Source organism: Amphiura filiformis, chromosome 5, assembly GCF_039555335.1.
Source record: "Amphiura filiformis chromosome 5, Afil_fr2py, whole genome shotgun sequence".
NCBI classification, from domain to species: domain Eukaryota; kingdom Metazoa; phylum Echinodermata; class Ophiuroidea; order Amphilepidida; family Amphiuridae; genus Amphiura; species Amphiura filiformis.
Window position 1 is genome coordinate 13,151,170 of NC_092632.1, and position 12,411 is coordinate 13,163,580.

General features: G+C 34.7%; 1 protein-coding gene across 9 annotated transcripts in view; it reads right to left on the reverse strand.

Annotated features, from left to right (window-relative positions):
- LOC140152657 (protein transport protein Sec23A-like) overlaps positions 1 to 12,411 on the reverse strand; it is a 146,477-nt gene that overhangs the window by 56,995 nt on the left and 77,071 nt on the right. The gene's annotated exons all lie outside the window — the stretch shown is intronic.

Genomic DNA, 12,411 nt, shown 5'->3' on the forward strand with positions numbered 1-12,411 from the left:
TCTATCACACAGGGGGTGTATGGACTTCAACTGGAATAGCCCAATCTGTGTCAAATCTATGTATCTCATGACCTTTATTATATCTCAATCAGATTGGACTGGTTACACAATAATAATGGCAACTTAATAAAGATTTTGTTCATAAATCCTAAAACGAATTGTGAAATTGCATAACTTGGTATTGTTTTTCTTATTTTTGTTTCAAATTATGTCACAGTGACTTACAGCAATTATGTGTAATTTGCATTTAAAATATATTAAATTAATTAAAAAAACAGAGAAACTCTATTTTATTCCAGCGCATATCTCATTCACTATGTGTATCATTGTGTTGAGGTGGATCTGCCGAACTACCTGTAGCTTTACACATGGACGTATAACCTCAGCAGCATAGTAATGCATACATAGTATAGACATCGATGAGTCTGCTTGACCAAGTTTGACATCGGGTTCGATAATCTTGTATTCCGATAGTTGGTAATAATAATAATATTTATATGGTGAATAAACCCCGAATTTTTTCTACAACAAAACTCTAATTTGTGGTGTGATCAAGTAAAATCAGTCGGAACTCGGAAATATTGATTTTGAGACACAGCCAAACAAAGGAAATATTTCCCTTTGTCTCCTGTTGTTTTGGGAATTCTTTAATTGCTCATATCTTTGGAACTGGTTGTCCAATTTCAATGGGAGTTTCTGCAAAATCCAGATTTGTAAATGCTTTTTACAATCCTATAAGAAACTTAAAATTTAATATTTTCGAGTTCCGACTGATTTTGCTTGATTTACTATAATTAAAGCCATAATGTGTGATTTGCAATGCCCTGATTTTTTTAATTTCTACTTTTTGCACCATTGTAATGGTCATTGGTAGAAATTCAAGAAAAAATTGAGGGTGTTGCTGTGAACAAATTACATAATATTGCTTTAATAATGCCCCAATTATATGATTGACAGGAAAGATCAAACTCCCTTCCAAGAGAATTAATCAGAGAAGTGACCGCATAATTGTCGTATCAATTTCCAATACTGCTTTATTCTAATTAAGTATTTCAGTTGAAAGCCATACACCCCATATGGATGACAATACCCTAATCGCCAGTAGAACAGTTGAAGCAGCAACATTCTTTCATCTTAATACTAATTATGGCGTGTCCGTCCTCTGTCCGCGCTATCGGCGTCTTGCGTGGCTCGCTAACGCGTGCTTTCGCCAAAGCGTATAACGCGAAAGCGCTGGTGCGTATCAGCGTGTCTTGTGCGGTGCGCTATCGCGTAGTGCTGCGGAGTACCGGCGGCGCCAATGCGAGCATCGGAAAGCATTACAGTGACTAACAGGTGCATCTCATCGGACCAATAGGCCTATTTTAAAGACATGATTAACATACCCGTTTGCGTTCACATTTCTCCCGATTTAATTGACGGCCTACATCCAGACACTACTAAAATTTCAGGGTATTTTTGGGTCCTCCGATGTGGTTGCAGGACAGGGTTTGGAAGAGGCGAACGATGGGTTTTCAGATTATAGGTTCAAGTAAGCGTCACAGCTACAAAACAGAGTTGATAGTTGTGTCTTAATCATTGAGAGACATATATCGTATAGGTCAGGACAAGTATTATAGATAACGGGCGTTGGGTAATTAGAGATAGGCCTATCACGAGAACCGCCCAACCCGAGAACTGCGAAATCTAGTTCAATATATCTACAAGGAAGCTCCAGAACTATTGCGCCAGCTAATGCCAAACAAACCCCAAATCCTAGGCTTCAACGTTTTGTAAGATCCCACAATCTTGCAGTCAAGATACCACAATCAAACAATGTCAGCCCTCAAAGATCTTTTGTACCATCTACAGCCTACATGTGGAATGCTCTCCTCCCCCATATCCCCCATATCCCTGCTATCAGACCTCAGGCCAGCTTCAACAAGGAGATATAGCTACCTGGGTACAAACCTGCAAGCAGTCTCTACAAGATGATAGTTTCTCTCTGCTATCAGACCTCAGGCCAGGTTCAACAAGGAGATACAGCTATCTGGGTACAAACCTGCCAGCAGTCTCTACAAGATGATAGTTTCATGCTGTTAATGCCTACAACCAAGAGCAAAATTTCCTGGTACACTTGTTCATATTTCGCATCTGAAGGTAAATAAAACCGTCCTTGTGAAGTTCATCATCTGATATTCTATTTGTTTAGATTCCAACCTATTTTGAATCCCCTCCCGCCCTCAATGTTGGAGTAAACATGTAGCACATAAAATTGAAGCATTTGTTATACAGCATTGATAAAGGGAGCGGGAAAGGACGCTAATTTTTTTCCTTTGTAGGCCTCGCTGTTCCTTATCGTGGCACCTATTCCCAGATTTTAAAAAACCATTAGAAACACATAACAGTTAATCATCCAATTTATCCATTAATGCAAGTGCCACACTTTTGAAATAAATATAAATTACAGCTAATCTCATTTTATAACTAATTCTTGGAACCCTGTTTTTTTCTTGTGTGATAGGCTCAATATATATATTTTTTTCTATTTTAAATTATTTCTGTAAGGGGATATCTCCTCCATAATTATTGTCTTTGTATTATTTCAAGTTTTGATGTGTGATTTCAATGTATTTTGTTGTTGTTTTTTTATTAAATTTTCCTCAAATCAGTATTATTTTTGTCTCAAATGGAGTGGTACAACCATGACCCAGGAACCATGACAACTTTCATAATGAAGTGAATCAAAAGTGACACAGTTTTGCTAAATGTTAAATGCACTTAATTAAATGCACGAACACGAACAGCGCATATATCAAGTAGTATTTTGTAGTACTTGGTCCTGTTAGGGTTAATTGAGCCTATACAAAGTAAACAAAATAGTTGCATTTAAAACATTGAAATATGATTGCATGCAATATAGTAGAAACTAAAAAGGTCAATAATCATGTAGAGGTAAAGGAACTATATTAAGATAAGGTCAAAGATATATTTATAACATTCACCTTCAACAAAAAGATTAGAGGTACAGCCGATAATCCACTTATTGTCACAAGTTGACAGCAACATCATTGCATATTTCTAAAGTCACTGCATTCAACTTGAGAGTACTAAATTATTAGAGGCGTCACTCCTATCTACTGCTGATAGCAAACATAACCATAAAAATAGCATAATATTAATGCTATCTACTGCTGATAGCAAACATTACCATAAAAATTGCATAGCATTAATGGTATCTACTGATGATAGCAAACATTTCCATAAAAATAAAAATAGCTTAATATTAATGCTACCTACTGCTGATAGCAAACATTACCATAAAAATAGCATAATATTAATGCTATCTACTGCTGATAGCAAAAATTACCATAAAATAGCATAATATTAATGCTATCTACTGCTGATAGCAAACATAACCATAAAATAGCATAATATTAATGCTATCTACTGCTGATAGCAAAATTACCATAAAATAGCATAATATTAATGCTATCTACTGCTGATAGCAAACATTACCATAAAAATAAAAAATAGCTTAATATTAATGCTATCTACTGCTGATAGCAAAAATTACCATAAAATAACATAATATTAATGCTATCTACTGCTGATAGCAAACATAACCATAAAAATAGCATAATATTAATGTTATCTAATGCTGATAGCAAACATTACCATAAAAATAGCATAATATTAATGCTATCTACTGCTGATCTACTGCTGATTTTGCAATCATGGCAAATGACTTGTTTTGTTTGACTGAACCATATGGGATAAGAACTATACCTGGGAACATGTTAATGTTGATTTTTGGCAACACTTTTAGTAAAGAGGTATTTGTTTGTGCAGCAATTGCAGACCTTGTGCATTGCTATCAAAAGAGGATGTTTAATCAACATACCGAGGACCAAAATGGCAGATTTTTAATTTGGGTAGCTGTGTATGATACAAAGTACACAATATGCCTACCAACCACAGTCTGTATTTTATAAAGCACAGTAGAGGCCATATGTCTTAAAAGCATTTAGAATGCAATTGCAACATACTGCAGACCTCTGCGAACCGAGAATGGTGCACATCTGCAGGTAGTTCCACAACAAAATATCTTAGTTAATGCACTTTTTCACCTCCAATTTTATTATCATTCTATGGAGTTCTATTGTGATAGTTACGTTTCACTGTACATCAAAAATACAAGTTTATGACTAATTCATTAAAAGGTGTGGGTTGTGCTGCAGCTCCACCATTCACTAACATTGATAAAGCTCATATTATTTTTCTAATGCCGCCTAGCCAGTGAAAGAAGTTGCACCCACAATTTCAATTACTTTCCAGATTGACAAACTCCTTAATTGTTATTAGTGTCACACTCCGTCAACAACCATTTGACAGCCTTATTGACATAATATAAACCTGTGATTCTTACTTTTGACATGAGCATCATGAAGGAGAAACTTTCGAGAAATTCAAAAATTGCACAATTCTCTTGTGCTGGTACATATGCCAAGGATTACAACATTGGAAAAAGATTACTCTACTGCAAATACAAGTGTTACTTTAACAATTTGGAAGAGAAAAATAATTAAACATTTCCTACAAAATTCTTAAGACTACATTAAAGTGAATAATATATTTCATTATTTGTGGCACTATCAATCCAAATTAGTCCATGGACGGTTGCAAAAGATTAGTTTGTTTCTTCACAAAACATTCTTGCCCAATTAAAAGGTGACAATATGAAAATGTACATGTTGTCAAAATCGTTATCACCATTCCTGATATATGCTAATGTTTACAAACAATCATATATAAACAAAATATTTAAAAAATGGGTTTTTTTGACCATAATTCAAACTCACTTTTAGTGACAAATAACTTATTTTGCTTCATTGTATCATATGGCACAATCTGTTCAAATTAGCTCAAAGGTCGAAATTGAAATATCGCCAAAATTAGGGAGCATAAAAGACAAAATATATAAGAATATCTCCATTAAAACTCATACATTTGCAATGGATGTAATAATTTCAGCAATAGCATGCTGCACCATGCAGGTGATGATAATAATTTTCCAATTTGCCTCCTTTTAACAGGTTGGAATAGATTATGTCACATAATATTTGCTCATTCGTTACTAATGTAACATGGAAACACCTAATTGACTAATACAAATGTACTAACTTAGGTTTCACTTAAGTGTTGCTAAGATAGTGTGCTAATCATAATGTCCAATTTTTGAATCATCTTTATTTTTCCTTTTTAGTATCAAGACTGTTAATGTTGTTTGCCTACCATCTATTATGTGGTGCAGGTTTTTTTAAGTAAACTAACCAACTCAAGAATTTGATACATACCATTAAACCATGGTTACTAATTGACACAAATGTATAGTTACCTATTGACACAATCCTGTAGTTTTTAATTGAGACTATTTCATATGTATGAGTTACATAAAACAAGCAGATATCAAAGCTAGTTTAATTAACACTGATATACTTTGCCAGGCAGATTCACCTAGCAGCTAAATATGATGTTCTATATTGCTAATCTTTTTCAAATCACCACCACATATCACACCTTACATGTATGATGTATTAGTCTTTGTCAAATACTATGTGCGATTGAGGGGGACACAAGTCGCAAACCGTGATGCCCCACAAATAGCGAGCGTGTGCTGACTGTGCCCACTATGGTTTCCAAGAGTGTGTGGTTCCCAATAGTTTATCTCCCTATGGGTAGTATAGGTACACGGTCTGATAGCACAGACTAACCTAGAATTGGCTCATTGCATTGATTATGATATTTCAAGATTAGTGAGTATGAGTGCAAAGCGCGAGCTGCAGTGAATGGTCAGCGAGCATCATGGCAGCTTGTATCAGCGAGCAGCTCAATTGCATTGTATTATTACACAGGGTAACCAAACATACTGGCTTGATCTTGATCTTCTTGATATAAAATGCTGATCAGCTCCTATTGGAACAACACTCAGCTTGGAAGAGATGGATAAGCAGATTATTGACCTTTGAAGGATCTACGGGCTTCAGTGAATTGTTTAGTCTCGGCAATGTTGATGATGTGCTGCGGAAGATCGTTCCAATCACCAAGAAAGCAGGATATCTGACTATTTACAACTTTTTTATGGTCTTATAATTCTCAAATCACAATCAGTTGTCCCCATAACTTATGCATTTTGCAATAGCTTCGACTGACTTTTTAAAAAATCACCAAGTAACAAATCCAAAGAGAGCCACCTTATAATAACACCATCAAGTGGAATCTTTCATCCTAATTATCCACGCCTTCATCTGCTATATATCATACACCACTTTTGCCCACCAACGGATGCATATTTAAATGCTTGAGGCCAGTGCGAGAGTAGCTCGGCTAATCGTGCATTAAAAGCTAAATTGATTTTGCACTTGATCGCTGAGTGATTGTATTGAATAACTTTTGAAAACTGATGGGCATTTGATCATTTTTTTGCGATGAATCTCTCTGTATTGCTCATCACTTTTTGAATTTATGCCAATCCCAGAGATCTCAATATGTTAGGACATCCTTGAATACTAATAGTTATTGCTTTGAATTAATTCACACTCAAAACTTGATAATCAAGAAAAGTAAACTAATTAGCAAAATAATAAATCTGTAGGTATATGCAATGATTGGTCATTGCACGTGACAAGTGACATCGCTCATGAGCAACTAGAAAAGCAACATTAATTTTGCCACGGTGATGGATATCAATTAGCTCTACACTCTGAAAATGGAGAGCATGCGATTTACTGTTCTGTATAAAAATTCAGCTTTACACACAATGGGCAATTTGTTTTGTTTGAACTTGCCAGTTGATCAATTAAGCTCTGAGGATGTCTGCTGTATCCAGTCACTGTGTCCTGTCGATTTTGCGTAGTACGTCATGGGATGGAGTATGTGTACTGTAGATTTATTCTATGAATTAAATATTTACCTTGGAATTAAATCACGTAAAAAAGTAAAATAAAATTTGCTAAGTCATAACATTTTGCTGTTTCACGTCACAAGTTAGAAAGTAAAAATAAAATTTGCTAAGTCATAACATTTTGCTGTTTCACGTCACAAGTTGGATTCATTTTGACGTCTAAATTTCAATTACGTATTTCAAGGAGTACTATTAACACGGAAATAACCACATAAAATCAAACACAGCAACTAAAACAGAACAATCATATACCGAAGGAAGCTGAAAGAGAATGAAGAGGTTTTCCAGTTAAAATCCATACACCCCTATGGAAGACATGACCTTAATCTCACAGGGTGTGAATTTCAAATGGAGTCACCCATTCAGGTAACTCCATTTGAATTTACACTCCCTGTTTGGAAGATTCAAGTCAAGTCTTCTATATGAGGTGCATGAATTTCAACTGGAACAGAGCTTAATAGCCCATTTCCAGCAGGATGGCAGAATAATTCATTTAACTATACAAAACCAAAAAATATACTCGTACTCCCAAAGAGTTGACTATTCAGGTGTTCCTGAAACAAGGGGTTGGGGAATTAATTAGGTTGAATACATCAAGTTGAGACTAAAATTAGTAAATCCAGTGCCAATTGTATACTACATCCAAACTTGCAAACAGTATAATTGAATTTGGCCTTATTCTGAATTCTGTCCGATAATTAGGCATTTGTTTGAGTAATGGGTGTGTACGCTCAGTGGGATGCTTAAATTTCAGACCCAGAGAGTCAATTATATTCTGTTCATTCATCTTGGTGAATAATTGATGGTGGATGGTGTTTTTTTACCTCACAATGAAGCCCATCACCAATACATTCTTATTCCAAGATTTTTTTGGTTTTGTTTTGGCTAAATCTTCTGGTTTTGTTCTTGTCTACCTTTTGATGCAGTGGATTTTTTTTAAATTATAATTTTAACTCCTTTACCTGTTTACATTTGACAAGAATAAAATTTGTGATGAGACCTTTTGCAGAATAGGTAAACAAAAATCTGAGCATCTGAAACCATATTATCTTCACTAATAATTCACTTAGAACAGAGTTCAACAACTTAACCACCAATTTGACTGGCAAAAGTGGTAGAAATTCAAGTTGCTAGCACCAATGCCTTTGTACCCCCACCCTCGGACTAAACGAATAAGGTTCTATAGATGGTCCCAAAACCTATTTCAGATGTTCCTAAAATTAAAATGTTTTAATTGCGTAGGGGTCAAATTTCAAATTTGATCCAATTTTGTTTAGAACCATACCAGAGTATTCCTCTCATCTCAAGTATTCAGTAAAAGTATAGTTTGACATATCTGTTTGACAATTGAAATGATTAATGAAGTCTTGTCACCCAAAAAAAGTCACCAAAAACAAATTCTTTTTCAAAGAAAAACAACATGAAATACAAGTTTCCAAGTTGTAAAATCAGAAACTACATACAGATAGTTTTATCTACTTAAGGGTACACGAGGTATTTTTGGTCGAAGCAACCTAAAAATCGATTTTCATTATCTAGATCAATATATTATTGAAAATTAACACCTTGATGCTTTGCAAAAGTTCATTCTACAAATCGTATACTTTGCAAACTTGCTTAATTTATTGTTGTTAATGAGTTATGGGCGTTTTACAAAAGTGTTGTTGTTTCAGACCTCTTTACAACGTAACTCAAGAACCGCAGCACCTATAAAAGTATATCTTTGATATTTTAATTCTTCTACACGCTCGCTATGAATTGAGCAATGCAGTATTTGCCAAAGCTCACTACCATTCGTAAGATGCTGTGAACTACCAAATCACAACAGTTTAAAATAATTAATAACCTTAATGATACTTTACTTCATCTCAACGGATGTTTTCACTCCTAAATACTTTATTTACACTTTTGTCAGGCAAATGGTGGTAAGATCTTGAACCATCCTAGTGATATTTCATCAAGTATAGTTTATTATGCCCTTGTCAGACTGTCATGCTGCAGCAAGTGGCATGAGTTATCAACCAATGACAAGCCTTGATTGTGTTCATTTGTCTGCAACATGCATGAGTCACGCGGCTCGGCAGGAAGCGGCATGACAGTATCAAACCAGCATTAACGGATGTATCTACCAATTTGCTGATTTAGCATCTACTGCATTGGTTCTGTGAGCTTGTGTTGTTTTAACTTAATTCAATGTAAATATTGCAGCACTTTAACATGTTTAAGAAACTTTATACCAAGTAATTTGTAATTCAGGCAGCACATGTTGAAACATGGGGTATCAGCTCCAGATTTACACATACATAAAACATGTGATAGAAACTATACATCTGTAAAGAAATAAGCTTATCAAATGTGATGTGAGCAAGCAAAGTGAGTGGGTGGGTGGGAGCTTGGTGGAAAACCAACTTCAAGAAATGGTCAAATAAAGTGGTGCAACTTTTGCAATGCTTTATTATTTTCAGCAACAGGTAAATATTTTATTTGATCATTTCAATTTTTATTGCAAACTTTAAAAACATACATACTTTAAGCACAATGATTGAAAAGAATCACACGGCTAACCCTGATGCAATTTTCACAAGACTAACCCTGATGCAATTTTCATTACATTGAAATGAAAAAGGAAAAAGACTGAGCCATTACCAACTTTATATCTTGCTTTTAATATTCTCTCTATACTTTTAAGTGCTTTGATTACAGATGAAATCAGTGAAAAACAAAGGCAGCCCTAGTTTCATGCCATTAGCGTGATTTGCAAGTCAACATTTACTAATTATATAATGGATATGGGTTATTCTCTTTTGGGCTATTCCATTTGAAAATCATACACCCCTTATAGAAGACATGACCTGAATCTCACACAAAGGGAGTATAGATTTCAAATGCAGTCATCCATTCAGATAACCCCAATTGAAATCCACACTCCATGTAGAAGATTTTAAGTTTATGTCTTCCAAGGGGTATATGGATTTCAATTGGAATAGCTCACTATTGGCATAGCAGGATATTTGAGAGAGGTTTTTATTTTTGTGTTTTTCGTGGTTTATTTCAGATCTGAGCATTTAAATGCCTCACATTTTTTGTTTAGTTTTCAGTTTTTAAACTGTGAAAAAATAAAACTTTTTTTATGTGTTAATGTGTGACTCTGAAAAGAAACCACACAACTGTCCACGCCTGTAAATATGAATACTGCTAAAGTAACCTTTAAGAAACTGGGTTAGTGGTTACATAGAATATACATAAACATCTACAGAGCTTTGAAAAAAATCACTTCTTGTATATATCCATATTAGTGAAGATAGCTTCCAAACAAAGAAATTGATTGAAGTGTTAGTCTGAAGTGTTTATGCAACTTTAGACATTTTGGTTTACTTTTGTTGCATAATTATAACTGCCAACTATTATGTTAAGCCATTTTGGTTCAAGGCAGTTAAGCTAGTGCCCTGTGTCATTACCCTTCCGGTTTTCAGACATCACTGAACCACCAGATCAGAAAAATATGGGAGCCATCACAAACACCGATCGCCGCTGGTGCCAAAAATTTTCGCATCATGTACATCCAAGTTCACTTTTCAAAGGGCAAACTGTAGATAGGATAACAAAAACGACTGGCAAGAAGGTCTACTGGTGACAACTCTCTAGTCCAAAGGTGCCCTAGTCCGAAGGCTCCTGAGTCCGAAGGTTCGCTAGTCCGAACACGTAAGTTACCATTCCCTAGTCTGAATTCTGAAAAAGGTTTGCTAGTCCGAATATCGGGTTCTCTATTCTAAATATAAAATAAGGCTTGCTAACCCTAACCCTAAACCCTAAACCTAACCCTTATTCTATATTCGGACTAGAGAACCTTCGGACTAGAGATCCTTCAGACTAGAGAGAAGTCACATGATCTACTAGATGATCTCAAAAGGTAAAATTGTGTGTGAAAATAAAAAAGGCAAATTTGCGACAAGTATGGTCATCCACTGAAGTGAAAATAAACTTAAAAATACTGCTTATTTACCTAATATCAACATGAGGTCAACAGCAGAAACATTTTCCTAACATATTGGATTAACATTAAAGCTATAGTTATTCACAATATAACAGCAATCATAAGAAAAATGCAAATGTTCAACATTTTTCAGCACAAATAATTTTGACAAAAAATGATGTGACAGAAAGTAAACCTCCAGTTAGCTCGTCCAACTCCAAGGGGAGCCCATCGTCTAGTTATGTATATGATCATGTCTATGGTTTGGTTTACTTTAAGGTGTTCATGTGTTTGGTAAGGGAAAAAAAAAAATCATTTCAATTTTTTTAAATTTGATTATAACAAAATTTTGAAAAAAAATTGCCAATCCCACCTCAAAGAAAGCATATAATCATCAATTATTACTATGTCTGCCTGTTACAAGACATGTCATTCACCCTAGTAACAAGTTTACCTCAGTGAAATTCTGTTAAAAATTTTTATTTTCAAGCAAAGTAACAATTGCTTCTATGTGATTGTGATGCCTGTAATAAATTCTAACTCTATGCATAATTTGATAGTGAGAAAAGTATTTGTATCAATGATCAAGCACATTCAGTAATTTGTCACATAAAATCAATTTTTTTTAATTTAATTTTTTTGCTCAGATATTACTTAGCAGACTACAATGCTCAAATGCTCTCAAAATTAGATTTACTCTTTCTGATATATATACTAGATATTTGTGTCACCCACAAAAATGAAATACACACAACCTTGAGCGCTTCTTCCGCCATGCATATATCTCAAAGCCAACTTTAGCGATGGAGGATTCAATCATTTTGCTATCCAAATATTTTTGTAAAGTAGTCAAGTAATTTACACCAGTATGTTCCTGAACACACAAGGGACAGTGCTGTTGTTTATTCTATCACATGGTAACAATGCTGTGATAAAACTGGAACAAATATGGATATATTATTCCTCTTGCTCTCACTCATCCATGCCAAGTTAAAATTTGTTCTTGCTTTGTTCTTTCCATTATTAGCTCAAGGCTCAAAATCAAACTACTTTGTTCCCTTAACTCCAGAAGAGCAAAATGCACTAGATCAAATATCCATTTTCACTGGTTTCAGCATATTTTCACAAAATAGGACTCTGTGCTGTCTAAGGGGTATAATAATCATCCACATGTCTTTATTTGCTTTATTTTTAGAACAGATAATTATCCCATACCGACATTGCACAATAGTCATAATCATCATTGATTGAGCAACTGTGTTTATCATTTGATTGATAATGCTGAAAATAGCATCAAATTTTTACTTTTGCTTCATGGTTGAGCAATGACTATTTTTGGATTGATTTGAAGGAAACAACAAAGAGAGTTGGTTTGGCAGCGCAACAGGGTTCAAATTTTCAGCAGGAATCCATTCTTGCGGGGATTCTATGGATTTGCAAGAATCCAAAGAAAGTCTTGTAAACCTACAGACTAACTCAATGATGAGAATCTTCA